This window comes from Emys orbicularis, chromosome 19 (assembly GCF_028017835.1).
Source record: "Emys orbicularis isolate rEmyOrb1 chromosome 19, rEmyOrb1.hap1, whole genome shotgun sequence".
Taxonomy (NCBI): domain Eukaryota; kingdom Metazoa; phylum Chordata; order Testudines; family Emydidae; genus Emys; species Emys orbicularis.
In genome coordinates, this window is record NC_088701.1 from 4,241,537 (window position 1) to 4,268,459 (window position 26,923).

General features: G+C 50.4%; 1 pseudogene; it reads right to left on the minus strand.

Annotated features, from left to right (window-relative positions):
* LOC135891780 (complement C3-like) overlaps positions 1-26,923 on the minus strand; it is a 91,691-nt pseudogene that overhangs the window by 17,344 nt on the left and 47,424 nt on the right.

The following is a 26,923-nucleotide window of genomic DNA, read 5'->3' on the forward strand; positions in this document are numbered from 1 at the left end:
GAGAGGATTCAGTCATGCTCCTATGCTGGTCTCTGCCTTAGGTTAACAATGGCAAAGACCTGATAGGTCACGTTGCCCATCTCCCAGGCAATGCAGGATTGTTCCCTACCGGGCATTCTCCAGGGCTTTCTACAATGACTCAAGTGATCGGAATCCCATCCCTTCTGATGGGAGGCCTTCCCACAAAACAGTCTCGGAAGGATACCCGGGACTATAAGGATCATACTCACTTGGGTAGATCCATATCCCCCGCCATAGTAGTTCTGCTCTCTCAGCCATCTGACTATGGGACCAGTCAACTCATACTTCTTCATTTTCAGCAAGGCCAGCAAGGCGTATGAGGTGCCCTCAATGTTGAAGGTGCGGGCGTTCCGCTCTTCCCAGCGATTTCCCCCTAGGTAGCAGCAAAGAAGGCGAGCTAAACGACTCTTCCCAAGGACATCCACTCATTCTGAGCAGATCTGACTGGACCGTACCATCTCCTGACTCCTTCCCCAACTTTCCACATGGAGGATCGGTAAGTCGAACTGATTGTTGCCCCTTTTGGGCTGAGCAGCTACCCAATATTTGGGGTCTTGGAGGACTGTTTCTATTAGGATGAGGAATTGGTGATAGGTATATTCTCTGGTGTAAACCTGATTGCTTACGAAAATGCACAGAAAGTCCCGCTTTCCTGAGCATAAGAGAAACCAACAGCAGGCAACTTCCTTGCTGAGAAATCCCCAAGTCTGCCTCTGAAGTGAGTTCTAGGCCCAACAAGCAATGTCTCTCTCCTTGTTTCATAACATTTCTCCAGGCTTTCAGCTGGTTTCTGGACAGGGTGCAAAACCAACATACTAGCCCCTGTGTTTGCAATCAGGGAAACCCCTCAGCCCACATGGCTTAGTTCTTGACCTGCTGTGTGCCTTGGGCAGTCCCTACATTGTTTTAGCCATTTTTAAAAAAAATTCTGGCCCCACTGTACAAGAGACTGTATCAAATGCAGTCTGCTCTGGCATGCACAGTCAAATGACAGCAGCTCCTCAATTTGCTATTCAATAAGCAGGGTGCAAAACCAACATACTAGCCCTTGTGTTTGCAATCAGGGAAACCCCTCAGCCCACATGGCTTAGCTCTTGGCCTCCTGTGTGCCTTGGGCAGTCCCTACATTGTTTTTAGCTGTGTCTACTACAGAAAGAGTCTTGATTGCTCCTTCTGCTGAGTCTGAAAGAGTGCCTGGCACACCCATTAACTTGAACAAGGGCCTGGTCTACACTTAAAACTTAGGTCATCATAGCTATGTCACTCAGGGCATGTGAAACATCTACACACACACACACCCTTCCGGAGCGCTATAGCTACGCTAAACTAACCCCTCCCTAGTGCACACAAAGCTAAGTCAATGGAAAAATGCTTCAGGTGACCTAGCTACCGTTGATCATGGTGGTGGAGTTCCTACAGAGATGGAAAACCCCTTCCATGGGTGCAGTCTGTGTCTACAATAGCTGTGCCATTCTAGTCCCTGCATTGTAGACATGGCCAAGGTCTGTGACCGTTTTGGGATCAAAGACCCACCTGGCACCTTTCAACATAACATAACATTGTTATATCTAGACAACAGCTTTGTCCTGCCCTGTTTTAACTATCCCAAACAATGGGGCAAACTCCATTTTCCTTGCGGGTAATATTATTCTCTATCCTCTGAAATTCCCCTTTGTTCAGTTTCATCCAGTTACATCCTCCTGACCCACCCTTTTCTCTCTCTTTCTCTTTGGGGTTTACATCCTTTAGATATACGTACAGGGCTCTCCGATTCCTCCTGAGGACAAGTAATACCATATATCTCTGCCACATCCAGATCTCAGACACATTGGTGTAAATCTGGAGTAACTCCACTCAACCCAGGAGAGTTACTCTGGATTTACACCCAGACCGATCAATCTCAAATCTGGCCAAAAGGAACAAATCTATGCCTGTTATTCATTCCTCATAAATTAATTCCTCTTCAACCTCCTTTGCTTCTCTTCCCTGACCCCCATCCTGACTTGGCCACATCTTTCCAGTAGTTGATAAGATGTCCTGATTTACCTGTTGCGGCTCTCATGAGCGCCTTCTCGGTGTTCAGTGTCCCCACCATCGCTAAGGCATAGGACGCAAGAGCCACAGTGTAAGGTCTGGTTAGAGACTGGTACCTTTCAGCTAAGTAGTCAGCGGCTTTGCTGATGCTGCCTTCCAAACTCTACGAAGTGACAAGGAAAACAAAAGAAAATTAAACTCGTGGGTTAGGCTGAGGTTTCGGGTGGTGTTAATGTCGGAGGGCAGGATTGAACCTGGGACCTGTGGAGCTAAATGCATGAGCCTTTACTGAACTAAAAGCCCAAAGGCTCTAGAGCAGACTCATTAATCTCTCTTTACCTGGTCTCAGTGTCACTAGATGGGACAGACACCACACCCTGGAGGTGTGTGGGTTACATTAATTCATTACGAATTTATGTGGCTTCCAGCTTTATTTAATTTCACAGTGGTGAAAGACAGAGGAGGCAGGAAGACATGGAAGTGAGATATTTGAGGGCAGCGAAAGGGGTCATTTCTGGACCACATGCAGAATGTCATCAGGAGTGAGCCCAAAGTCTGTAGCAGGGCCAGCCCTAGCCCAAATGGCGCCCCAGAGCATCTTTGGCGTCCCTCGCTCTATTTGTTAAATTTTTGAATACCTTATTTTTTCTTGCATTTGTAGCCCATTTCACCACTTTGATGCATGATTCATATGCATGATTTATCCCTGTCGTATAAGATGAAGGAGGAGCAAATACGGGACCCTTGAGGTAAGTGGCTGTCTGTAGTGTGTGTTTGTGTTTGGGGGTTACTTGCTGTGTGGCTTGTGTTTGTCTGTTTGAAGGACCATGTGCTGTGGCTGGCAGTTGGAAGCTGTGAGCTTCTAAACAAGGTTTGAAATCTAGAAGCCTCTGTTCATTGGCTGAGCCTTAGTCAGGGGGTGGGGCTATCAAGGAGGCCAGGGCTTTATAAAGCAGTGAGCAAGCGACCAGGGAGCTTTGCGAAACAGGGACTGCTAACAGGGAGTTTCGAGAGGGAGTTGGGAAGGTGGCAAGATACACTTGCCATTCTTTAAAACCTGTAAACTAAACTAAAATCAAAACTTCTTGATTAAAACCCTATCATTAACCTAGGTAGCTGTAGATGAGAATGGAGGCAGAAGCCCAGCAACTGCGTGGGGGCTATCCTGTTTATTGCGCTCAGTGTAGCATGTATGATTACCTGCCCTGTGGGTGGGTGGCATATGTGTGCATTTGCTGCAAGGAGCTCCTGGCCCTCAGAGACCACGTACGGGCTTTAGAGGCCAGGACGGCAGAACTGGAGGAGCTAAGGGAGGCAGAGAGGTATGTTATTCAGGCTTTCCAGGACACTGTAGATTTGTCCCACCTTTGGTCAGACAGCCTCTGTGCTGTTAAGGAGGATGAAAGGCTCAGGGAAGGAGAGCAGTCAACAGGAACAGAGGGAAACCTTCCCATAGTTGGGACCCTCCTTCCAGATGATGTTGGGGTATCCTCTCACACTGAGGTTACCTCTCTGGGGGAGGGAACTCCAGTCATTAGGAAAAGGCAGGCGTTAGTAATGGGAGATTCGATCATTAGAAACAGAGCTGGGTTTGTGATCACCGGGAGAACTGTATGGTGACCTGCCTGCCTGGTGCGAAGGTTGCGGATCTCTCGAGGCATCTAGACAAACTTATGTGTAGTGCTGGGGAGGAGCCGGTGGTCGTGGTACATGTAGGTACCAATGACATAGGAAGGGTAGGAGAGATGTCCTGGAGGCCAAATTTAGGCTGCTAGGAAAGAGACTGAAATCCAGGACCTCTATGGTGGCATTCTCAGAAATGCTCCCAGTTCCACGCGCAGGGCCAGGTAGGCAGGCAGAGCTTCAGAGTCTCAATGCGTGGATGAGACGATGGTGTAGAGAGGAGGGGTTTACATTCATTAGGAACTGGGGAAACTTCTGGAATGGGGGGAGCCTATACAGGAAGGATGGGCTCCACCTAAACTAAAGTGGATCCAGACTGCTGGCACTTAACATTAAAAAGGTTTCAGAGCAGTTTTTAAACTAAGAGATAGGGAAAGCGGATTGCTGCAGAGGAGCACGTGGATCAGACAGAGACTTCTCTTAGGGGAGAGTCTATTGATAGAGATTCTCTAGGATTTAGTCAGGAGGAGAGGATGGAAGTGGATAATGTAAGGGCCAGATCAGATGAGAAACATTCACATAAAAAAGAATCTGACACATCAGAAAAAGGCAGACTAATAAACAGTGACAAGTTTTTAAAGTGCTTGTACACAAATGCTAGAAGTCTAAATAATAAGATGGATGAACTAGAGTGCCTCGTGTTAAAGGAGGATATTGATATAATAGGCATCACAGACACCTGGTGGAGTGAGGACAATCAATGGGACACAATCATTGCGGGGGAGGGGGGGAGTGGCACTATATGTGAAAGAAAATGTAGAATCAAATGAAGTAAAAATCTTAAATGAATCCACATGTTCCATAGAAGAATCTCTATGGATAGTAATTCCATGCTCTAATAAGAATATAACAGAAGTGATCTATTATCAACCACCTGACCAGGACAGTGATAGTGATGATGAAATGCTAAGGGAGATTAGAGAGGCTATCAAAATAAAGAACTCAATAATAGTGGGGGATTTCAATTATCCCCATATTGACTGGGTACGTCACCTCAGGATGAAATGCAGACACAAAATTTCTCGATACTTTAAATGACTGCTTCTTGGAGCAGCTGGTACAGGAACCCACAAGGGGAGAGGCAACTCTCGATTTAGTCCTGAGTGGAGCCCAGTATCTGGTCCAAGAGGTAACTATAACAGGACTGCTTGGAAATAGTGACCATAATATAATAAAATTTAATATTCCTGTGGTGGGAAGAACACCTTATCAGCCCAACACTGTGGCATTTAATTTCAGAAAGGGGAACTATGCAAAAGTGAGGGGGTTAGTTAAACAGAAATGAAAAGGTACAGTGACTAGAGTGAAATCCCTGCAAGCTGCATGGACACTTTTCAAAGACACCATAATAGAGGCTCAACTTAAATGTATCCCAAATTAAAAAACACAGTAAAGGAACTAAAAAAGAGCCACCGTGGCTTAGCAACCATGTAAAAGATGCAGTGAGAGATAAAAAGCATCTTTTAAAAAGTGGAAGTCAAATCCTAGTGAGGTAAATAGAAAGGAGCATAAACACTGCCAAATTAAGTGTAAAAATGTAATAAGAAAAGCCAAAGAGGAGTTTGAAGAATGGCTAGCCAAAAACTCAAAAGGTAATAACAAAATGTTTTTTAAGTACATGAGAAGCAGGAAGCCTGCTAAACAACCAATGGGGCCCCTGGACGATCGAGATACAAAAGGAGCACTTAAAGACAATAAAGTCATTGAGGAGAAACTAAATGAATTCTTTGCTTCAGTCTTCACAGCTGAGGATGTTAGGGAGATTCCCAAACCCAAGCCGTCTTTTGTAGGTGAGAAATCTGAGGAATTGTCACAGATTGAAGTGTGACTAGAGGAGGTTTTGGAATTAATTGATAAACTTAACAGTAACAAGTCACTGGGACCAGATGGCATTCACCCAAGATTTCTGAAAGAACTCAAATGTGAAATTGCGGAACTATTAACTATGGTTTGTAGCCTGTCCTTTAAATCGGCTTCTGTACCCAACGACTGGAAGATAGCTAATGTAACACAATGAGGGGGGAGGATAGCTCAATGGTTTAAGCATTAGCCTGCTAAACCCAGGGTTGTGAGTTAAATCCTTAAGGGGGCCATTTAGGGATCTGGGACAAAAAAAAAGTTGGGGATTGGTCCTGCTTTGAGCAGGGGGTTGGACTAGATGACCTCCTGAGGTCCCTTCCAACCCTGATATTCTAGGATTCTATTTTAAAAGGGCTCTAGAGGTAATCCTGGCAATTACAGAGCAGTAAGTCTGACATCAGTACCAGGCAAATTAAATGAAACAATAGTAAAGAATAAAATTGTCAGACACATAGAAGAACATAAATTGTTGGGCAACAGTTAACATGGTTTCTGTAAAGGGAAATCATGTCTTCCTAATCTATTAGAGTTCTTTGAAGGGGTCAACAAACATGTGGACAAGGGGGATCCAATGGACATAGTGTACTTAGATTTCCAGAAAGTAATTGGGCAACAAAATGGCAAATGAAATGTAATGTGGATAAATGTAAAGTAATGCACATTGGAAAAAATAACCCCAACTATACATACAATATGATGGGGGGCTAATTTAGATACAACTAATCAGGAAAGAGATCTTGGAGTCATCGTGGATAGTTCCCTGAAGACGTTCACACAGTGTGCAGAGGCAGTCAAAAAAGCAAACAGGATGTTAGGAATCATTAAAAAAGGATAGAGAATAAGACGGAGAATATCTTATTGCCCTTATATAAATTGATGGTACACCCACATCTTGAATACTGCATACAGATGTGGTCTCTTCATCTCAAAAAAGGTATACTGGCATTAGAAAAAGTTCAGAAAAGGGCAACTAAAATGATTAGGGGTTTGGAAAGGGTCCCATATGAGGAGAGATTAAAGAGGCTAGGACTTTTCAGCTTGGAAAAGAGGAGACTAAGGGGAGATATGATAGAGGTATATAAAATCATGAGTGGTGTGGAGAAAGTGAATAAGGAAAAGTTATTTACTTGTTCCCATAATATAAGAACTAGGGGCCACCAAATGAAATTAATGGGCAGCAGATTTAAAACAAATAAAAGGAAGTTCTTCTTCACACAGCGCACAGTCAACCTGTGGAACTCCTTGCCTGAGGAGGTTGTGAAGGCTAGGACTATAAAAGGGTTTAAAAGAGAACTAGATAAATTCATGGAGGTTAAGTCCATTAATGGCTATTAGCCAGGATGGGTAAGGAATGGTGTCCCTAGCCTCTGTTTGTCAGAGGGTGGAGATGGATGGCAGGAGAGAGATCACTTGATCATTACCTGTTAGGTTCACTCCCTCTGGGGCACCTGGCATTGGCCACTGTCGGTAGACAGGATACTGGGCTGGATGGACCTTTGGTCTGACCCAGTATGGCCGTTCTTATGTGCTTATGATAAATTTGCATGCTGGGAGCTGTAAATCTGTATTTTTTCATGCCATATATAAGCAAATAAAAAAAATTGGTTTCCTCTAAGCTTATAGAAACAAAGTTTATCGGTCCAGAACATTCTAGGAGGTTAGTGAAAAATGAATCCACATACGGAATACCGGAAACGTTATACTTCAAACATTCGATTTTCCCTTTTGTCTTTAACAACAAAAACAGCACCCCGAGCCCGGTGCTCCTCCTCCCCCCAGCCCAGCACCCCAGACGGTCGCCTGGATTGCCTGCCCCTAAATCTGGCCCTGGTCTGTGGTATGAGACAGAAGCTGGAAGAGAGGAGGATGTGATGGGCATGTACAAAGAGGGGATGAAGAGGGAATCCTGTTAAGGAGGCATTTGAGAGTAACGTTTACAGGTGGAAAACAAGAGGATGGCCAAGAAAATAGTGGACAGACAGTGTACAGGAGAACAAAGCGCATATGGAGCAAATGTAGGACTGGCAAGCCTGAAGAAGAAATATGGAGGCAATTCTGGAGGAGGATGTCCTCTGTTTAGCCCCACGAATGGAACAGCGGCTGAGCAAGCCTCCCTGGGATGAGAGAGGGTAGTGTCGTCCCCATGTCAGTTTGACCGGGGCACGGGATCTAACGGTACCAAGCTCTTATATTACACTTTTTCTCAGCAGATCTCCACGCGCTTTACAAAGGTGGTTAGTCTTGTTAGCTCCAAATTACAGAAAGGGAAACTGAGGCACAGAGCAGGGATGTTATTTGCCTGAGGTCCCCCAGCAGGTGTGGGATGAGAATTCAAGTCTCCTGAAACCTAGTCCAGTGCGCTACCCACTAGGCCACGCTGTCTTCACCCTACAGATGGTTGCCTCTCTCCTCATGCCGTACTGCTACAGCTGCAGTCAGCTTGGTCCCCCGCACTATAAAAGAGAGGGGGCAGCTGCCAGGCTGTTCTCTACAAGGGCTCCAAGACTCTGGAAGTTGTTCCACAGCTTGGCCTGAAATAGCTCAAATGTGGTGACCTGAGCGTGTTGCAAAGGACACCTCTTTGATAGGGTCCTTGGAGAGGGCTGAGGGTTTGTTTCTCCTAATGATGAGGGGGTAGGAAGGAGGTTCGGTTGCTGTCTGGCCAGCTGAGTTCCTACTGAAATGATCACTTTAACCCTGGGGGATGTAACTGTGGTTAATGACGTGGCAGGGTGCTAGAGCAGGGGTGGGCAAACTTTTTGGCCTGAGGGCCACATCTGGATATGGAAATTGTATGGTGGGCCAAGAATGCTCACTAAATTGAGGGTTGGGGTGTGGGATGAGGTGAGGGCTCCGGCTGGGGGTGTGGGCTCTGTGGTGGGCCCAGAAATGAGGAGTTCAGGGTACAGGAGGCTGGGGCAGAGGGTTGGGGTATGGGGTGGGGGTGTTGAGGGCTCTGGGATGGGGCTGGGGATGAGGGGTTTGGGATGCAGGCTCCTACATGGAGGTGTGGCACCAGCCAGGCAGCTCTGCGTGCTGCCCCATCTGCAGGTGCCACCCCTGCAGGTCCTATTGGCTTCAGTTCCCGGCCAATGGGAGCTGCGGGGGTGGCGCTTGGAGCGGGGCCAGCGTGCGGAGCCCCCTGGCTGCCCCTACACATAGGAGCCGGAGTGGGGACATGCTGCTGCTTCTGGGAGCCACACGGAGCAGCCCCTAACCCCGCTCCCTGGCGTGAGCTTGAGGGCCAGATTAAAAGATCTGATGGGCAGGATGCGGCCCACGGGTCATAGTTTGCCGACCCCTGTGCTAGAGCATTGTATATGCATCTTTTAAAAATGATTTTAAATCTAAATAAGTAAATCAATTGAAGGGACAAAATCCCAATCATATGTATGTAAGATCTTGACCACTGTTTCTGGCAAGAATCTTTCACATAGGCCCCAAATTCCACAGCTTGGTCTGAGGCATGTGGCCTAGTTAACAATAAACAATATATGGCTAAAAAAAAAGCTGGAATAAACTAAAGACAACCTTGTTTGTTTCAAGTAGACATGAGATAAGCTGAGTCAGCATAACTCCAAATGAAAAGCAGTAATTGGTAGGCATATCAGAAGTTGCAGGCACACAACTCACTGAAAGGAGCTTTAAAGTCTGCCCGCTGGTTCAGGAAGAAAATAACGGTACATTCTTTCCAAATGCCAACCAGAGTTCAGGGAGAGGCCTAACATGATAGCATGAGTTCTGGCATCCTCCCTTTCACAAATGCATCCTCCAGCACAGATGCCAATCCTAGTTTGCAGAAATGCAAGGGTAAACCACACACAATTGTGTATGGCTGTGTACTGTTTATGTTCTTTTGCTTTAAACCCTCCAGGTATGTACCTGTGGGCCAACCTGTCTGAAAAGAGCCACCGTCATCTCTATGGATCTAAAATAAGGATTTAACTTACACATTGCAAAAGAGGAATTTTGAGGAATATCACCTGTATATTAGCAAATATGTTAACCTGAGCTATGGGCAGAGCCATTATGTAATCTTTTAGACTAATGGCTTATTGTGCTCATTCTGTCTTGCTGCTAGAACCTATCCAGGGGCTCGGGAACTCCCACCCCGTCACTTCTCTCCACCCATTGGCACCCTATATGATCTATTTTAATCAATTGTTTAGCCTAATAAGCGAAGTGACATTCCTCCAGCACTATGTGTAATAAACCTTCATGCTTAATTCTACACGGTGTCAAACTTCTGTTCCTTCATCAATGTCCCGTAACTAATTCCCTGACACGTTCAGTTCCCCTAAATATTCCTGCATGCTTAGATTGCAAACTCTCTGGGGCAGAGACTGTCTTCTGGTTCGGTGTTTGTACAGCACCTGGCACAATGGGATCTCTGGTCCTGAACTGAGGGTCCAAGGGGTTACCTCACTATAAATAATAATTATAATAATAACAGGAAACTTAAACCCGCCCAGCTTGTAATCCTGAAAGCCTTGTATTCTGATATTCTCTCCTTCTGTAGATGGGAAGGCCGTTAAACCATAGCAAGATGAAGCCAAACCCAAATAAGGACTCATTGCTTCTTTCCAATGTATGAAGATGGTCTCTACGTTATTTTAAATCATTTTTCTCTGCTTGTTTTTTTCATATGATAAATATCCAAGCCCAGCTTCTCTCATTTTCCTGGCAGACTCTTGCGAGATTGTTGGGGGAATCCGAAGGCTGCATCCCAGACATTCGAGACCTGAGCTCCTCAACGGGTGTGCGAGGAAGAGAAGACTATCTGGCAACGCCACTAACTCCTTCCCCAGCAAATTCCACGTGCCACGGGGCGTGGTTCATAGGGGATGTAAAGATGGGAAAACCTGGGTATCAACGTAGAAGTTAATATACAGTGCAGAGATACTCACGTTGACTTGATCCTTGCAGATGTCCTTGGCCTCTTCCAAGGCAATCAGCACGAAAGCCGTTAAAGAGACATCAGGCTCAGCACCCTTGTACCCTCCCTAAAGGGGAGCAAGGGACAGATTTGGGATAAGAAAGTCCCCTGAGTACCATGAAAAGAAAGAATTAATCCCAGACCCTCAGCATAGGAAATTATAGCAGAACACATGCTTCCTAGAAAGCTACCCAAGAATGGACTCTCAGTCATGGCCAGACCTATTGCTGAACCTCCCTTGGGCTAATGGACACCTGTCGTGCAATGGGCCACGTTCTGATCTCAGTTACTCCTTTGTCAGTGTGGAAGAACTCCATCCAAGTCAATAAAGATGCTTCGTATTAAACCAGCGTGAGAGAATTTAGCTCACAAGGCCGGTGCTCAGGTCCCACGTCTAGCTCTCAGGCAGCTTCCCGTGCGTTAATGGATCAAGCCCCAGTGACATCAAAGACCAAACTTTGGCCTGTGAACCACCAAGACAGCGGCACTCCTCTGGGGCAATGCAAATCACTAAGCCCGGGATGAAGTGCATGAGAGGTGAGGACAAGGCATTCTCAGTCGAGGGCAGCTGGCAGGGGAACCAATGCCCAGGGGAGATCAGGCCAGGCCAGAGCCTAAGTGTCTTTAGTAAATGCTGCAAAACTATCCCCTTTGGAGATGTCTTTCCACCATGAGAACAACACTCACAGCACTAACCCCACTCCCTTCTATCTAATAAACCCAGACACGGACACCCCCTTCTACCCTAAGCCTGAGACCCCTTAAACTCAGACACTGGCAGCGCTAAACCCCGACACTGACAGCCCTAAACCCCAGGGGTGCTGGAACAATGTTTATAGTGGGGGTGCTGAGAGCCATTGAACCAAACTGTAACCCTGTATATAATGGAAACCACTCCAAGCCAAGGGGTGTTGCAGCACCCCATGCACCCCTACTTCCAGCACCTCTGCTAAACCCTGACACTCCCTTCAATTCCTAAACCCTAACACTGAGACCCCAAAAGCCCAACACCGACACCCCCTTTTACCTAATAAACCCTAACACTGACATGCCCTAAACCCTGACACCCCTAACTCCAACAATGACCCCCCCCTCCACTCCTAAACCCCGAACAACAACAAAACCAAAAATGATCTACTCCCAGCAGAAAGTTTACCCCCAACAAGGGAGAAGTGCAAAGACTCCATGAAGTTCACTAAGGACTAAATAGATACAATCTGGCCCATTGGGCCTGAATCTCCATTCACTGCTGCCCAGGTAACTGCACTGGGTTGTTCCACTGATGCGAGAGAGAGAGAGAGAGAGGAGATCAGTCTGCGTGAGCACAGACTTTGGGATGTAGCCCAGTAAGACGTCCCTTTGAATTATGAATCAACAAGTTGCTGTGATGACTGAGGTGGGTAGTGATTGGTGTGTAAAAGTCAAAGGAAACACGTACAACCATCTCTCCGTGGATTACGGGGGCATCTTCTTGGAAGACACCATCCGGTTTCTGCTTTTCCAGGATCAGCCATTTCACTGCTCCGCAGATAACTTGGTTTTCAATGGGCACCAATTTCTTAGCCATGGCAAAGACCTTTGCCAAGTAGGCCGTCAGCCTGAGGGCAGAATCAATCACATCACGGTCACTCCTGCCTTCCCTGAATTGCCTTCAGTGTGAAAGTTGAGACGTTTCACAGCAGTAAATGGAGTGAGGTTCATGTGGGCCAGTTTATGGTAACCTGAGTGATCAGGAGCTAGGGAAAATGTCACCGCTTGTCCGGAAAAGCGCATCCAGACACTGCTCCCTATTACGGCTGGCTCTACTTGAGATGTACCGAGCTCTCGCCGCGTGCAGTGGTATGACCAGGATGGTGGGGTTGGGGGCCCGCTGTGGACAGCTGCCCACTGGGAACTGGACTGGAGAGTCACCAAACTCAACTTCACACAAGCCAGTGAACAGCCGTCAAGATGGTAACGGTTAGTCTGAGCCAGCGACAAACTAGCCACCTAAAGTGAAAGGACCTGGAGTTCATTACTAAGGCTGCGAGTCTGTCACGGAGGTCGCGGAAGTCACGGATTCCATGACGTTCCAGGACTTCCACAGATGCAGCGGCTGGTGGGCTGGCCCCGGGGACTGCCTGAGCAGCAGCAGTCCCAGGGGCAGGGCCGGCTCCAGCTTTTTTGCCACCCCAAGCGGCGAAGCGGAAAAAAAAACAAAAAAAAGAAAAAAAGCCAATCGGCGGCACTTCAGCGGCAGCTCAATCGTGCCGCTTCATTCGGCAGTGGGTCCTTCGCTCCCTCTCTTCCTCTTCAGTGGCACTTCAGCGGCAGCTCAAAGAGGAAGAGAGGGACTGAGGGAGCCGCCGCCGAATTCCCACCGAAGACCCGGACCTGCCGCCACTTTCTTTTGGCCGCCCCAAGCACCTGCTTCCTTTGCTGGTGCCTGGAGCCGGCCCTGCCCAGGGGCCAACCTGGGGGCAGTCTGAGAGCAGTGCCCAGGGGCCTCGGGACTGTGGGCGGCTGGATGCAGTCAGAAAATACCCATGACTAAATCTTCACCTTATTCATCACCAATCCCTCAAGCCATCCACTCACCCACACTGAACTGTCACTGAAATCACTGGGGGCCACATTTACAAGGTATTTAGGCACCTAAATATGCAAATAGGCATACTTGACATGCCTAAGTGAGCTAGGCACCCAACTCCCATTTCAAAGGGAATTAAGCCCCTACTCCGCTTAGGTGCTTTTGTAAATCCTGCCGGGTGCCTGTCTCATCTTTGGGCGTCTTTCCATTGCCATCTGTGGGAGCTGGATTGGGTACTTTTTTCCCATTGTATGTGTTGACCTTTGCTTTCTGGTTTTGGGCTGGAGACTGACTTGCTCTGGCTCACGTATTGCATGTGTAGGGTCAGGCTAACGCTGATAAAGAGGGTGCATTAGAAAACCCACTGTCCTCACCAAGTGCTTGATGGCCGGTCTTTGAAAGCAGAGTATGAGAAGTCGGGTTTTTTGTAAACCATCTGCTGCGTGTAACCTGAAACAGGGAGAGTAAGAAGGAGCTGTGCGATGTCTGGTGAGCGTCTAATGAGGACTTTACATGCGTAACGCAAACGAAATCAGAGCTGTGACCCCTGCCGCGGCTGTCTGAGTTGTGTGGCTCTCCACTTTCTGCAGGCGTCTCTCAGGAGGAACACAGCACAGCAACTCAAGGGAAGCAAAGGCAGAAACCTGTCTGGTGGGGAAGCCGATTGGCATGGGCACTGCCCCATTCCTCACCAGCATAAATCCTCCCTTCAGGGTGGGAGCGGGGTCAAGTGAATAGAGTGTATGGGGACCTGGGAGGTGGGATGCCTGGGTTCTATGCCAGGCTCCGGGAGGGGAGGGTGAGTTAGTGTTTGGAGCAAGGTGCTGTGAGTTAGGACTCCTGGGTTCAGTTCTCAGTTCTGTCGCTCACTGCGTGATGTGATGTTGGGCAAGACACTGCCTGCCTCAGTTTCCCCATATTGTAAAAGCTTAAGGGATGGGATGTTTGTAGTTCAGACTCCGCACCTAATGTAGGCGGCCCACAAAGGGGCTCGGGGTGTAGGGAAAGGGACACCTGTTCCTTCAGGAGCTAGGCTGAAACCTACCAAGTTCTCTCAATGGTGATGAGATTCTCTATCCTTCCTTGATACCAAGTGCCAACCTGACACGGATTTGAACTGTGGGTGAATGGCCTCCACCCCACGACCATCCCATAGTACCGGGGTGCCTCATAATCCTCAATGTAAATACCAGGGGTGCCGGAACGGGGGGGCCAGGGGGACATGGCCCCTCCCACTTTTTTCCTGCCTTATGGGTGAGTGACGGGGGAGGAAGGGACAGAGAGGCGTGAGCGGCAGAATGGGGGCGGGAAGAGGTGGAGCAAAGGCAAGACCTTGGGGGGAAGAAGCCTAGTGGGGTGGGGCCTCGGGGTGGAGCGTGAGTGGCCCACAGGGGGAGGGGAAAAGCGGAGGGGCTTCGTGGGGAAGGGCAGAGTGCAGGCAGGGCCACGATCCAGGTGCCGGTGGGAGCTTGCGGAGCTCCTGCCATCTACCCTCACAACCCCCCTGTGCAGCAGGGCACTGTGACTCTCCCCATTTGCAGGGGGGAAATGGAGTCACAGAGAGATTAAGTGACTTGTCCAACATCACACCAGGAGTCTGTGGCAGAGCAGGGAACTGAACTGGTGTCCCCTGAATGCCAGGCTACCTGCCTGATCCCTGGACTCTCTATCTATCACCCAATGTGCTTAACATGAGGTTTCTGAAGCATTTGGTACCGGCCACTCTCCGAGACAGGCTACTGGACTAGATGGACCTCAGGGCCAGTCCTGTGCCGCAGTTCCTGTGTCCCTAATGCGAGCCTGAAGAGGGATTTGCTGTCTGGTATGAGAAGTACTTACCTTGCATGATCAACTTGATGGCTTCCGCTCTGCGTTCCACCCCGATCTTTTCCCACTGCTCGGTGCTGTCCAGGTAGATGGTGGCGATGACGGGGGGGGTCATGCTGATCATGTTCTGTTCGCCACAGCCAGACGGCGTCACAATGAGGTGCTTCAGGTTGGCCCCGTCGATGGAGTTTTCGACAATGTTTGTCACAGGGTTTCCTGTCCAAGGAAATAACACGGCGTGAATTCGAGCACCGAGAGCAGGCGCTGGTGGGGACAGAGAGACAGACAGACCTCTCTGCGGGCAGTGGCGGATTGAGAGCTCAATCCTGCACGGTGCTGAGCACACCCAAACCCCATGAAGGTCGGATCCTAACCCAGCAACAAACAGCTGTTTGACGGCGGGAAGCGGCTGGAGGTAGGCAAAGGAGCGGGGGCGCAGCACGCTGGGGGAAGGGGGGACAACGGGTAAGGGGAGCTTGGCGGCCGCAGGGAATAACTTGGTGGAGGTCAGGGCGGAGGGGCGCGCGGAGCTTGGTGGGCTGCAGCAAATAACTCTGCGGGCCGCAGGCTGTGTGTTTGAGACCCCTGCACTAGGGCATCCTGTCCAACGACATAGGCTGCCCCCTGGGCGCTCCTTATTTCTGTGCACCTGTCTCTCCTGTGAGCACCTTGTTTAGCCACACGCCGACAATGACTTTGCTGTATCTTGGCCATTAATGCTCGATAGTGCACGTAGACAGTTGTAACAGAACCAGGTGGGTAATCGGTTCACCTCCTGCGAGTGTGGCTACGAGAGAAGAATTCATTGCTCCCTTCACTCTGTTTCTAAAGCATGAAACACTTTCAAATCAGAGGCCCTTGCCTTGTATTCTGACTTTGGTCTCCGATTCTGTGTCTGGAACCATGTCATCTATATCTGCCGCTTTCACCTTCACTTCCTGGACTCCCCCTGAAAAGGAAGGATGGGGAAAAGAGATAGTGAAATGCCATCCGTCCAGCCGGGTGAGCTTTGCTGCTGGTTCTTGAATAATACTCTTCAACGCTCATAGAAAGCCCTTCACAATCCACTGATGTGCTAGGGCAAAGGGAGGGTGGGGGCAGCTGAGATGGGAATCAGGAAGCTATGAATACGGGGCAGGCAGAGGTGGCTGCATTTCAGTGGCAGCAGAATTGCTCTGCATATTGCTGATTCTAGTCTTCTGTGATGAGCCTGATTTTGACCTCCATCTCAGCCAACACGAAACCAATCCCTCTGAAATCTCCCACGCATGATCGGATGCCAGGGTAGTATTTTTCAGGGAACTTTGCTGCAGATTCGATTAAGGGTTTGGGTTAGATACAAGGGCTCCAAAAACAGAGATACCCTCATTTAGCTATAGATTGTGGAATTTTTTGAGACCTTCAGGATGAGAGGCGCCACGTAAAGGCAAAACAGTCTGGCTACTCACCTGGTCCTTTCGCAGATGGATCCAATACGACAGACATAATTGTTTTGTTCATCCTTATCCCTTCAGGCTAGAAAGGAATGACAAGAGTATAGTAAGCACAGTAGCATTCAGAGACAATGAAGAGCAGTAGGAAAAGGTGAGCGACTTGCTGATCTTTTGATCAGCGTGAATCAGGAATGACTCCACTGGAAGTCAGCGGTCAAGTGAAACTGAGATCAGGTTCCATCCCAATGAGTCTGGAATCTGACCTCAGCCTCAGGCAGTGTCCCCTTTCATTTTGCATCCTGGTTAGGATGCATCCAAGGAGAAGTCCCTAGGCCAAAATCATCCCTGGCATAACACCACTGATGAACGGGAGGAATTTTTGCCAGAAGCTGGGAATGGGCGACGGGATAGATCACTTGATGATTACCTGTTCTGTTCATTCCCTCTGGGGCACCTGGCAGTGGCCACTGTTGGAAGACAGGACACTGGGCTAGATGGACCTTTGGTCTGACCCAGTATGGCCGTTCTTATGAATCTGGCTTACAGAGTCTGGCAGGGTGAGGAAGTGAGAAGCTCAATTCATTCCATCATTGCTCTGTGACCTCCCTGAAAAGACGGTTACTCACCTTTGTAACTGTTGTTCTTCTAGATGTGTTGCTCATATCCATTCCAATTAGGTGTGTGCGCGCCGCGTGCACGGCCGTCAGAGAATTTTTACCCTAGCAACACCCGGTGGGTTGGCTCTGGAGGCCCATGGAGTGGCGCCTTCATGGCACTAGATATATACCCCAGCTGACCCAGTGTCCCCTCAGTTCCTTCTTGCCAGCTACTCTGACAGGGTACGTCTATACTTACCCGCTGGTTCGGTGGCAAGCAATCCATCTTCTGGGATCGATTTATCGCGTCTTGTCTAGACGCGATAAATCGATCCCGGAAGTGCTCGCCATCGACGCCGGTAATCCTGCTCCGCGAGAGGAGTAGGCGGAGTCGACGGGGGAGCCTGCCTGCCGCGTGTGGACCTGCGGTAAGTACCTTTAAGTTCAAACTAAGATACTTCGACTTCAGCTACGTTATTCATGTAGCTGAAGTTGCGTATCTTAGTTCGAACTGGGGGCTTAGTGTGGACCAGCCCACAGAGGGGAAAGGGGGCGGGTTTGGAATGGATATCAGCAACACATCTTGAAGACTAACAGTTACAAATGTGAGTAACTGTCTTTTCTTCTTCAAGTGCTTGCTCATATCCATTCCAATTAGGTGAGTCCCAAGACTTACCTAGGCGGTGGGATCGGGGTGAAGTAATGTGGATTGAAGGACCGCTCTACCAAATGCCGCATCGTCTCTGGCTTTTTTTTTAAATTAATGGAGATATCCCATCTCCTAGAACTGGAAGGGACCTTGAAAGGTCATCGAGTCCAGCCCCCTGCCTTCACTAGCAGGACCAAGTACTGATTTTGCCCCAGATCCCTAAGTGGCCCCCTCAAGGATTGAACTCACAACCCTGGGTTTAGCAGGCCAATGCTCAAACCACTGAGCTATCCCTCCCCCCACTTGCCGGACAATGGCATAGTGCGAAGCAAAGGTATGTACTGAAGACCAAGTAGCAGCTCTGCAGATCTCCTGGATTGGTAGTTGGGCCAGGAAAGCTGCCGACGAAGCCTGAGCTCTTGTGGAGTGAGCAGTAAGAGGCAGGATCGGGACACTGGCAAGATCATAGCAAGCATGGATACAGGACATGATCCAAGAAGAGATCTGCTGAGAGGAGACCGGGAGGCCCTTCATGCGGTCCGCCACCGCGATGAAGAGCTGGGTCATTTTTCGGAATGGCTTCGTACGCTCGATGTAGAAGGCAAGGGCCCTACGAACATCAAGGGAGTGCAGACATTGTTCCTGATGACTGGCATGCGGTTTTGGGCAGAAAACCGGGAGGAAAATATCTTGGTTGATATGGAAAAAAAGCTGGGTGAGGTCGCAGCTGCACCTTATCCTTATGGAAGATTGTGTAAGGTGGTTCCGAGATAAGGGCCTTGAGTTCGGAGACACGCCTCGCTGACGTGGTAGCGATGAGGAAAGCTGTTTTCCAAGAGAGGTATAAAAGAGAGCAGGTGGCCAGCGTCTCAAACTGGGGCCCCATGAGTCTGGAGAGGACCAGGTTAAGGTCCCATGTAGGGACTGGCTGCTGCACCTGTGGGTAGAGACGGTCCAGGCCCTTGAGGAACCTGCTGACCATGGGATTAGCAAAGACAGATCTACCATTCGCACCTGGGTGAAAAGCCGAGATGGCCGCCAGGTGAACTCAGATAGATGATGTCGCCAGACCCTGCTGTTTCAGGCTCAAGAGGTAGTCCAGAATGAGAGGCATAGACGCTTGGAGAGGGGGCGTGCCGTGGTGAGTGCGCCAGCATGAGAATCGCTTCCACTTAGCCATATATGTGGCCTGAGTGGAAGGTTTCCTGCTGCCCAACAGGACCTGCTGCACCAAGTGAGAACAGAGGAATTCTGAATGGCTCAGCCATGCAGCATCTACGCCGTGAGGTGGCAGGATCGTAGGTCGGGGTGACATAGGCGGCCGTGATCCTGAGTGATCAGGTCCAGAAAAAGGGGCAGTGGAACTGGGACGTCCATGGAGATCTCCAACAGCGTGGTGTACCAATGTTGCCTGGGCCACGCCGGGGCGACTAGTATCAGTTGAGTCCTGTCCCTGCGTCCTTTGAGCAGGATCTTGTGTACGAAGGGAAATGGTGGGAAGGCGTAGAATAATCGGTTCGTCCACGGGAGTAGGAAGACATCCATGAGGGAGCCCGGGGAGCGACCTTGGAGGGAGCAGAACACCGGGTATTTCCAGTTGCTGCGTGAGGCAAACAGGTCAACCTGGGGAAATCCCCACTTTAGGAAGATGGCGTGAATGACATCCGGACGGATCGACCACTTGTGGGCGTGGAAGGATCTGCTGAGGGGGTCCGCCAGCGTGTTCTGGACCCCTGGGAGGAACGAAGCCACCAGGTGAATGGAGTGGGCTATGCAGAACTCCCACAGTCGAATGGCCTCCTGACAGAGAGGGGAGGAACGAGCCCCGCCTTGCCTGTTGATGTAGAACATGGCCGTGGTGTTGTCTGTGAGGACCACCACACAGCGACTATGCTGGTGGTCTCGGAAGGCTTGACAAGCTAGATGTACTGCCATCAGTTCCCATATGTTGATGTGGAAAGAGAGTTCGGATGGGGTCCACAGGCCCTGTGTCTGGATGTCCCCGAGACGGGCGCCCCAATCCAGGGCTGGCGCGTCCGTAACAAGAGACAAGGATGGCTGGGGTGTGTGGAAGGAGACTCCGCATACTGCCCTGGGGTCTAGCCACCAGCGGAGAGAGGCCAGGACTTCCCCCGGAACAGTTACCACCAGGTTCAGGTTATCTCGACCCGGGCAGTAGACTGACGCCAGCCAAGCTTGAAGCGAACGGAGCCGTAGTCTGGCATGCCTGGTCATGTACGTGCAGGAAGCCATGTGTCCTAGAAGTCTCAAGGACGTTCTTGCCGTTGAGGTTGGGAAGCTTTGAAGGCTACGAATGAGGCCCGTCAGAGCGTGGAAACGAGCATCTGGCAGGAGGGCCCGGGCATGCACAGAATCTAGGACCGCCCCGATGAATTCTATTCTCTGGGTTGGTTCTAGAGTCGACTTTGACACATTGATGAGAAGACCTAATCGACAAAATGTGTCCGTAACCACTTGAATGTGGGACTGCACCTGTTCTTTGGTGCGATCTCGGATGAGCCAGTTGTCGAGATGCAGGTATACCTGTATCCGCCTCCAACCAAGAGAGGCTGCCACGACTGCCATACATTTGGTGAACACCCTGGGGGCTGTGGAAAGGCCAAACGGAAGGACCGTGAACTGATAATGTTCGCGGTTGACCACAAAGCGGAGGAAGTGTCTGTGTGCTGGATGGATTGCTATGTGGAAATATGCATCCTTCATGTCGAGGGCGGCGTACCAGTCTCTAGGGAAGGTATAATGGTGCCCAAGGAGACCATGCAGAACTTCAACTTTACCATGAATTTGTTGAGTCCGTGCAGGTCCAGGATAGGCCAAAACCTGCCCTTCATCTTGGGAATTAGGAAATAATGGGAGTAAAAACCCCTGCCCTTTAGCTCCCTTGGAACCTCCTCGATCTCCCCCATGGATAGGAGCGTTTGAGCCTCCTGACTGAGGAGTTGCTCGTGAGAAGGGTCCCTGAAGAGGGACAGGGAGGGAGGGTGGGAGGGTGGGGAGAAAGAAAATTGGAGAGAGTATCCCCTTTCCACCGTGCAAAGAACCCAACGGTCCGTGGTTATAAGGGACCAAGCACGGAGGAAACGGGATAAACGAGTCAGGAAGGGTGGGGTAGGATCCTGACCAAGGTCTGGTACCTTGTCCTTGAGCGTCCCTTCAAAAGTTTTGTTTAGGGCCCGCTGAGGGCTTGGAAGGGCCCTGGCCGGGTTGGTGGTTGGAGGGTTTCCTCCTGGTATTGTGCCCCTGCCTCCTATAGAAGTCCTGCCTCAGCCGAGGAGGGGGATAGGAGCGTTGTGGCTGAGGTTTAAATGGCTTCCGCTAGGTAGCCGGTGTGTGCATCCCCAGCGATCACATTATGGCCCTTGAGTGCTTGAGGCTCTGAAGCCTCGAGTCAGTTTTATCTGAAAACAGGCCCTCTCCATCAAAGGGGAGATCCTGTATTGTTTGCTGAAGCTCTGGTGGTAAGCCGGAAGCTTGCAACCAAGATATACGCCTCATTGCAATCCCTGAAGAGAGGGTCCGAGCGGCAGAGTCTGCAGTGTCCAACGAGGCCTGTAATGAGGTCCTCGCCACTGTCTTGCCCTCTTCCACCAGGGCCCCAAACTCCTCTCTGGACTCCGAAGGAACCAGCTCCTTGAACTTTAACATGGAGTTCCAAGAGTTATAGTTGTAATCGGCTCAGGAGCACCTGCTGGTTTGCAATCTGGAGCTGAAGACCGCCCGAGGAGTAGACTTTGCGCCCAAATAAATCGAGGCGTTTGGCCTCTTTTGATTTGGGTGTCGGGGCTTGCTGACCATGGCGCTCCTTCTCATTCACTGAGGCCACCCCCAGTGAACAGGGCTGTGGGTGCGTGTACAAATAGTCATATCCCTTGGAGGGGACGAAGTACTTCCGCTCCATCCCTTTAGCAGTCGTAGGAATGGACGTGGGCGTTTGCCAGATTGTTCTGGCTGTGGTCTGGATGGTCCGGATGAGTAGTAGGGCCACCCTAGACAGAGCCTCTGTGGACAAAATGTCAACCACAGAGTCCTCCACCTCTATAACCTCCTCTGCTTGGAGGTTCATATTCTGGGCCACCCTACGTAAGAGGTCCTGGTGGGCACAGAGGTCTATTGTGGGGGGGACCCAAAATAGCAGTTCCCGCCACCGCCTCATCAGGTGAGGATGAGGAGGAGGCCACGGAAGGAAGAGGATCATCTGGGGCCTCTTGCTGAGCTAGGTCTTGGCGTCCTGAGGCCGCGACCTCAGCGTCTGGGCCAGGAACCGGAGTTGGAGGAGGGTCTGGAGCCTGGATGGACGACGCCCCAGTTTCCATGCCCCCAGGAGCAGGACGGCTGATGGTGGCCTCTGGCACACGCAGCTCGGAGAGGGCTGAACGAGAAGCCCCTGACGGAGCACCCTGGGCCTGGTGGTATGCCCAGAGTGTCCAAAAGGGCCATTGAGTAGACTCTTGGACAGGACCTTGTCCCTGCACCTGCCAATGACTAGCCCCTGAGTCCAGGTGGCTGTGATCCAAGTGGTGGCGGTCGGACAGACATGACCCCACGTCCGACTCCGTTGAACAAGAGGCAGAACGTGATGGCCACAGTGGTGCAGAGCAGGTCTGCGCCGAGTCACGTCGATGCAATGGGGATCAGTACCTCCAAGATGGAGAGCGGTACTGCGACGGGGAGCAGTGTCGGGACCTGGACCTAGTCTGTGACGGTGATCGTCGTCGGGAGTGGCGTCTGGACCGAGATCTGCTCCTGGACGGTGACCAGCGTACAGCGTGGTGTTGAGAGCAGTGCCAGGAGTCTGATCGGTGCCGCGAGTACAACCAGTGCCGCGAGTACGACCGGCACTGCGAAGGAGAGCGGTGCCGGGACTGCGAGCGACATCAGGACTGCAAGCGACGTCGGGAGCAGGAACGGGGCCGAGAGCGGGATCGGTGCCGTGGCTCAACCGACAGTGCCGGCAGGGATAAGGGCCGGTTTGCCCCGAGATGGGGCCACATGAGCAGGAACCGGTACCTTTGTCTGCTGAGGGGATGCCGAAGCTGTCATAGCAATCAGATCGCTTGCAGCCGCAAATGTGTCCGGAGTCAATCGCAACTGGACTTCAACCACGCTATGCGTTGGGGAGTCCAGACGCACCGGACTCAACGGCTCAGCTCTCAGTCCCTAGTCAATGGTGCCAAAGACGGCCCTTGTGCCCCTGGTCAGTCCTCTACGTGATGCGGCGCCAAGGGCGGATCCAGGGAGGCTGGCGTCTGCTGAGGTGGGCCAGTCTTTTCTGATCTACGGTGCCGCTTCTGACCAGGTGAATGGGAGCGGTGCCGGATCGATGATGTCGGTTGCGGTGCCAGGGAACACCGGTGCCGTGGGTCTCTATCAGAGTCCGACCACAGTGCAGTTCCTACCGTTGCCGCTGGGGCGCTGCACATCGAAGCGCTCGGTGCTGGGTCTTGGCACGGTGCTGGGGGTTGAGGGCTAAGAACCGCCTCCACGAGTTCCTGTCGCAAACGAAAGTCCCGCTCCTTTATAGTCCGGGGCCGAAAACCTTTGCAGATCCTGCACTTCTCTGTCTGATGAGATTCCCCCAGACACTTTAGACAAGAGTCATGAGGGTCGCCCGTTGGCACGGGCTTGGAGCAGGACGCGCAGGGTTTCAAGCCTGGAGCTTTGGGCATGAGCCCAACCTACCGGCGGGGAGGAGGGAAAGATTTACACCACAACTATATAAAACTCTATAACTATACTACTATAAACTATTAACAAACTATTAATAACTGTTGAGAGAAAAAACGCTAGGGAGAGTGGAGAGCAGCAAAGCCGAGCTCCACAGTTCCAACGACCATCACGGGCGGTAAGAAGGAACTGCGGGGGCGCTGGGTCAGCTGGGGTATATATCCAGCGCCATGAAGGCGCCACTCCAGGAGGCTCCACAGCCAACCCACCGGGTGTTCTTAGGGTAAAAGATCTCCGATGGCCGTGCACGGAGCCCGCGCACACCTAATTGGAATCACTATGAGCACGCGTTCGAAGAAGAAGGACTTTTCTACTCCCTGATCTTCAGTGGAGGCTCTGAGAACGAATGGATATAAACTGGCCGTGGGGAAGTTTAGGCTTGAAATTAGAAGAAGGTTTCTAACCGTCAGAGGGGTGAAATTTTGGAACAGCCTTCCGAGGGAAACGGTGGGGGCGAAAGACCTTTCTGGCTTCAAGATTAGGCTTGATAAGTTTATGGAGGGAATGGTTTGAAGGGATAACGTGATTTTAGTCAATTAGGCATTAACGTGCCATCGCGGGTAAAATGAGGGTCCGGCTGTAGAATCTTGCCTGTATGCTCGGGGTACTGCTGATCGCCATATTTGGGGTCGGGAAGGAATTTTCCTCCAGGGTAGATTGGCAGAGGCCCTGGAGGTTTTTCGCCTTCCTCCGCAGCATAGGGCAGGGGTCGCAGGCTGGAAGATTCTGTTGTGGGTGGGTCAGCTTTTGTGGCCTGCATCATGCGGGAGGTCAGACTAGATGACCATATTGGTCCCTTCTGACCTTAAAGTCTATGAGTCTATGAGTCTATGAGTCTCTTCCTCTCACCCAGCATTGCAGTGATCTCCTGGAGCAGGCCAATATGCCCTTCGCAACCCACCAATACTGCTCCTGTGCTCAGCTCTCTCTGCTGAGTGATATGAGGTTCTCCCTGGGTGCACTGATTCCAGCACACACTGGTCCAAGGAGCAAGACCCTGCGCCTGAGGGACTGAACCTAGGTCTCTTATATGACGGCTCAGAGGATTGAGTGCAAGATAACCAGGCCAGCCCCAGCCCTGCTGTAGTTGCCACAGAGGAGGGGACTTAGTGGGATGAGGATGGAGATGCAGAGTGTTAATTTAACAGGTTAAGGTACAGCACCAATTCCAGAATCCAGCCAATCTGGCTTCCTGCCTCTTGCCCTCCAGTGGACATCACGCCCCCATCACCTGATACCTACCACAACCTTCAGTTTCTTCTTCACACCATCAGACAAAGAACTTCTCCACACTGCTCCCTTGACCTCAATGTCATGAGATCCCAGCTGCAGCGGGACAATCACTAATGGCACGGCCAGGGAGGACTTGGCTTTGATGTCAAGCATCTGCCAGTATTTAGCCTTGGAAGTGGATGCGCTGCAGAAAACTGGGTTGTGCAGCAGCTCCAGCCGGACCTAAGAAGAGAACAGAGATTTGTGAGCAGACAGTCTGCACACCATGACACTGTAGGGCAGGGGTTGGCAACCTTTCAGAAGTGGTGTGCCGAGTCTTTATTTATTCACTCTAATTTAAGGTTTTGCGTGCCGGTAATACATTTTAATGTTTTTGAAAGGTCTCTTTCTATAAGTCTATAATATATAACTAAACTATTGTTGTATGTAAAGTAAATAAGGTTTTTAAAATGTTTAAGAAGCTTCATTTAAAATTAAATTAATATGCAGAGCCCCCCCGGACCGGTGGCCAGGACCTGGGCAGTGTGAGTGCCACTGCAAATCAGCTCGCATGCCGCCTTCGGCACACGTGCCATAGGTTGCCTACCCCTGCTGTAGGGCATTGATCCAAAACATACCCTCTGACTGGAGTTTGCCTTTAATCTTAATAAATAACAGACAGGACTGTACTTACAAAGCACATGACTGTATCCTGACCTCCTTCCTGAGAGGCCCTTCAGGACCCTCCTCCCCCTCTAGTTCTGTCCTGCCTCTGAGAGGCCCTCAGCCTGTGGTGTTCCTGAGTGGAAGTAATGAGACTCACCTGGTCTGCCTACCGGTGTGAGTCAGCAGAAAGCTCCAAATCTGGTACCTACTCACAGATTTGATGCCCAGCCAGAGAAGAACGGCAGCCAGAAGGGCATTTTTAATCTCCCTCTATATCATGCAATCTTGCCAGAAGCTGGGAATAGGCAACAGGGGATGGATCACTTGATGATTACCTGTTCTGTTCATTCCCTCTGAAGTACCTGGCACTGGTCGCTGTCGGAAGACAGGATACTGGGCTAGATGGACCACTGGTCTGACCCAGTATGGCCGTTCTTATGTTCTTAACTGGGTGGATTCCATAGCCTGATCCTTCAAGGGGCTGAGCACCCAACAAGATCAATGGGAGTCAAGGGTGTCCAGCCCCAAAGGGATCAGGCCCTAGAAGAACAAGCTTTCCACCATTTTGTTTTGGTTTGGCTGTCTGTCAAAGCATTGACACCTCAGGTCCATTGCAGAGCCCCATGAGGCGGTGAGCTTACCTTAATGTTTTTGTTCTGATAGTTGTAGAGAATAGCCCGGATTTCCACCTGCTCATTCCTCACGACAGAGTAGGGCAGCCGGAGGTCAATGAAAAAATCTTTCCTTACTTTTATCTCATAGGGGTCAGCCACACAGATCCCTGCAATGGGAAAAGACCCAGGGTCAGAGACAGGGGGACTTATACTTTAGTCCTGAAATGTGTCTGCTGTCTCTTCGATTGTTCCATCTCACTGTGACGTTTCAAGGCCCATTGTGGCCTAGGCTCTTTTCCCCATTAGCTTTTCTGCCTGTTCTCTGGAGAGCTTGTGGTGTTCCTCACCTTTGGTCTCTGAAAGGCTCACAGCCAGGACTTCCCAGGTGGTGATGGAATCCTTCAGGAAAATACACGTCGTATTGGAAGAAATTCTACATGGAAAGAGAAAGACGAAGTCTTTTACAGAAGGAAGGAGCTAGGACTCAAGGTCATTCCCCAGCTAAGGGTGTAGGATCCTCCTATCTTAGGACTGAGGTTCATGGTAAAGCCTTCTTCACCCACCCACTAAAATACAGAGTAATCTCTGGGGAGTAACTCAGTGGTCCAAGTTTTGCACCAGCCACAGGACACGACCTGTTTTAAAGGTCTCAAGGGTAGGGATATTAATTCTAGTGTCCAGGTCTAATTCCAAGGAGGGGAATTATATTCCATTCCAGTGGAGAGGGGCCTGGCCCAGCGCCTCATTTACAATGGTTCAGCCATCCTGTCAAGGCTGATTTCCTACTCTAGCACTTCGAGTGCAGAAGGTGGGTGCCAGCAAGGATTCTAGAAATTAATTCTGGTCACTCCAGGCTTGCATTAAACTTCCAAGGTTGCAGCTTTTCTCTGACCTTGGATTGGTAGATGCTGCTACCACCCGAGTGCAAAAACCCCTTTGAGAACCCAGGAAGGTGCACTTGGGAATTCCTTCCTATGGGGTACCCTCAAACCCTTTCACCCCGCCCCCTTTGGGGGACAGCTGAGAACATAAACAAAGAAAATCAGCTGTTGCCACCAGCTAATTAAACAACGTGTGC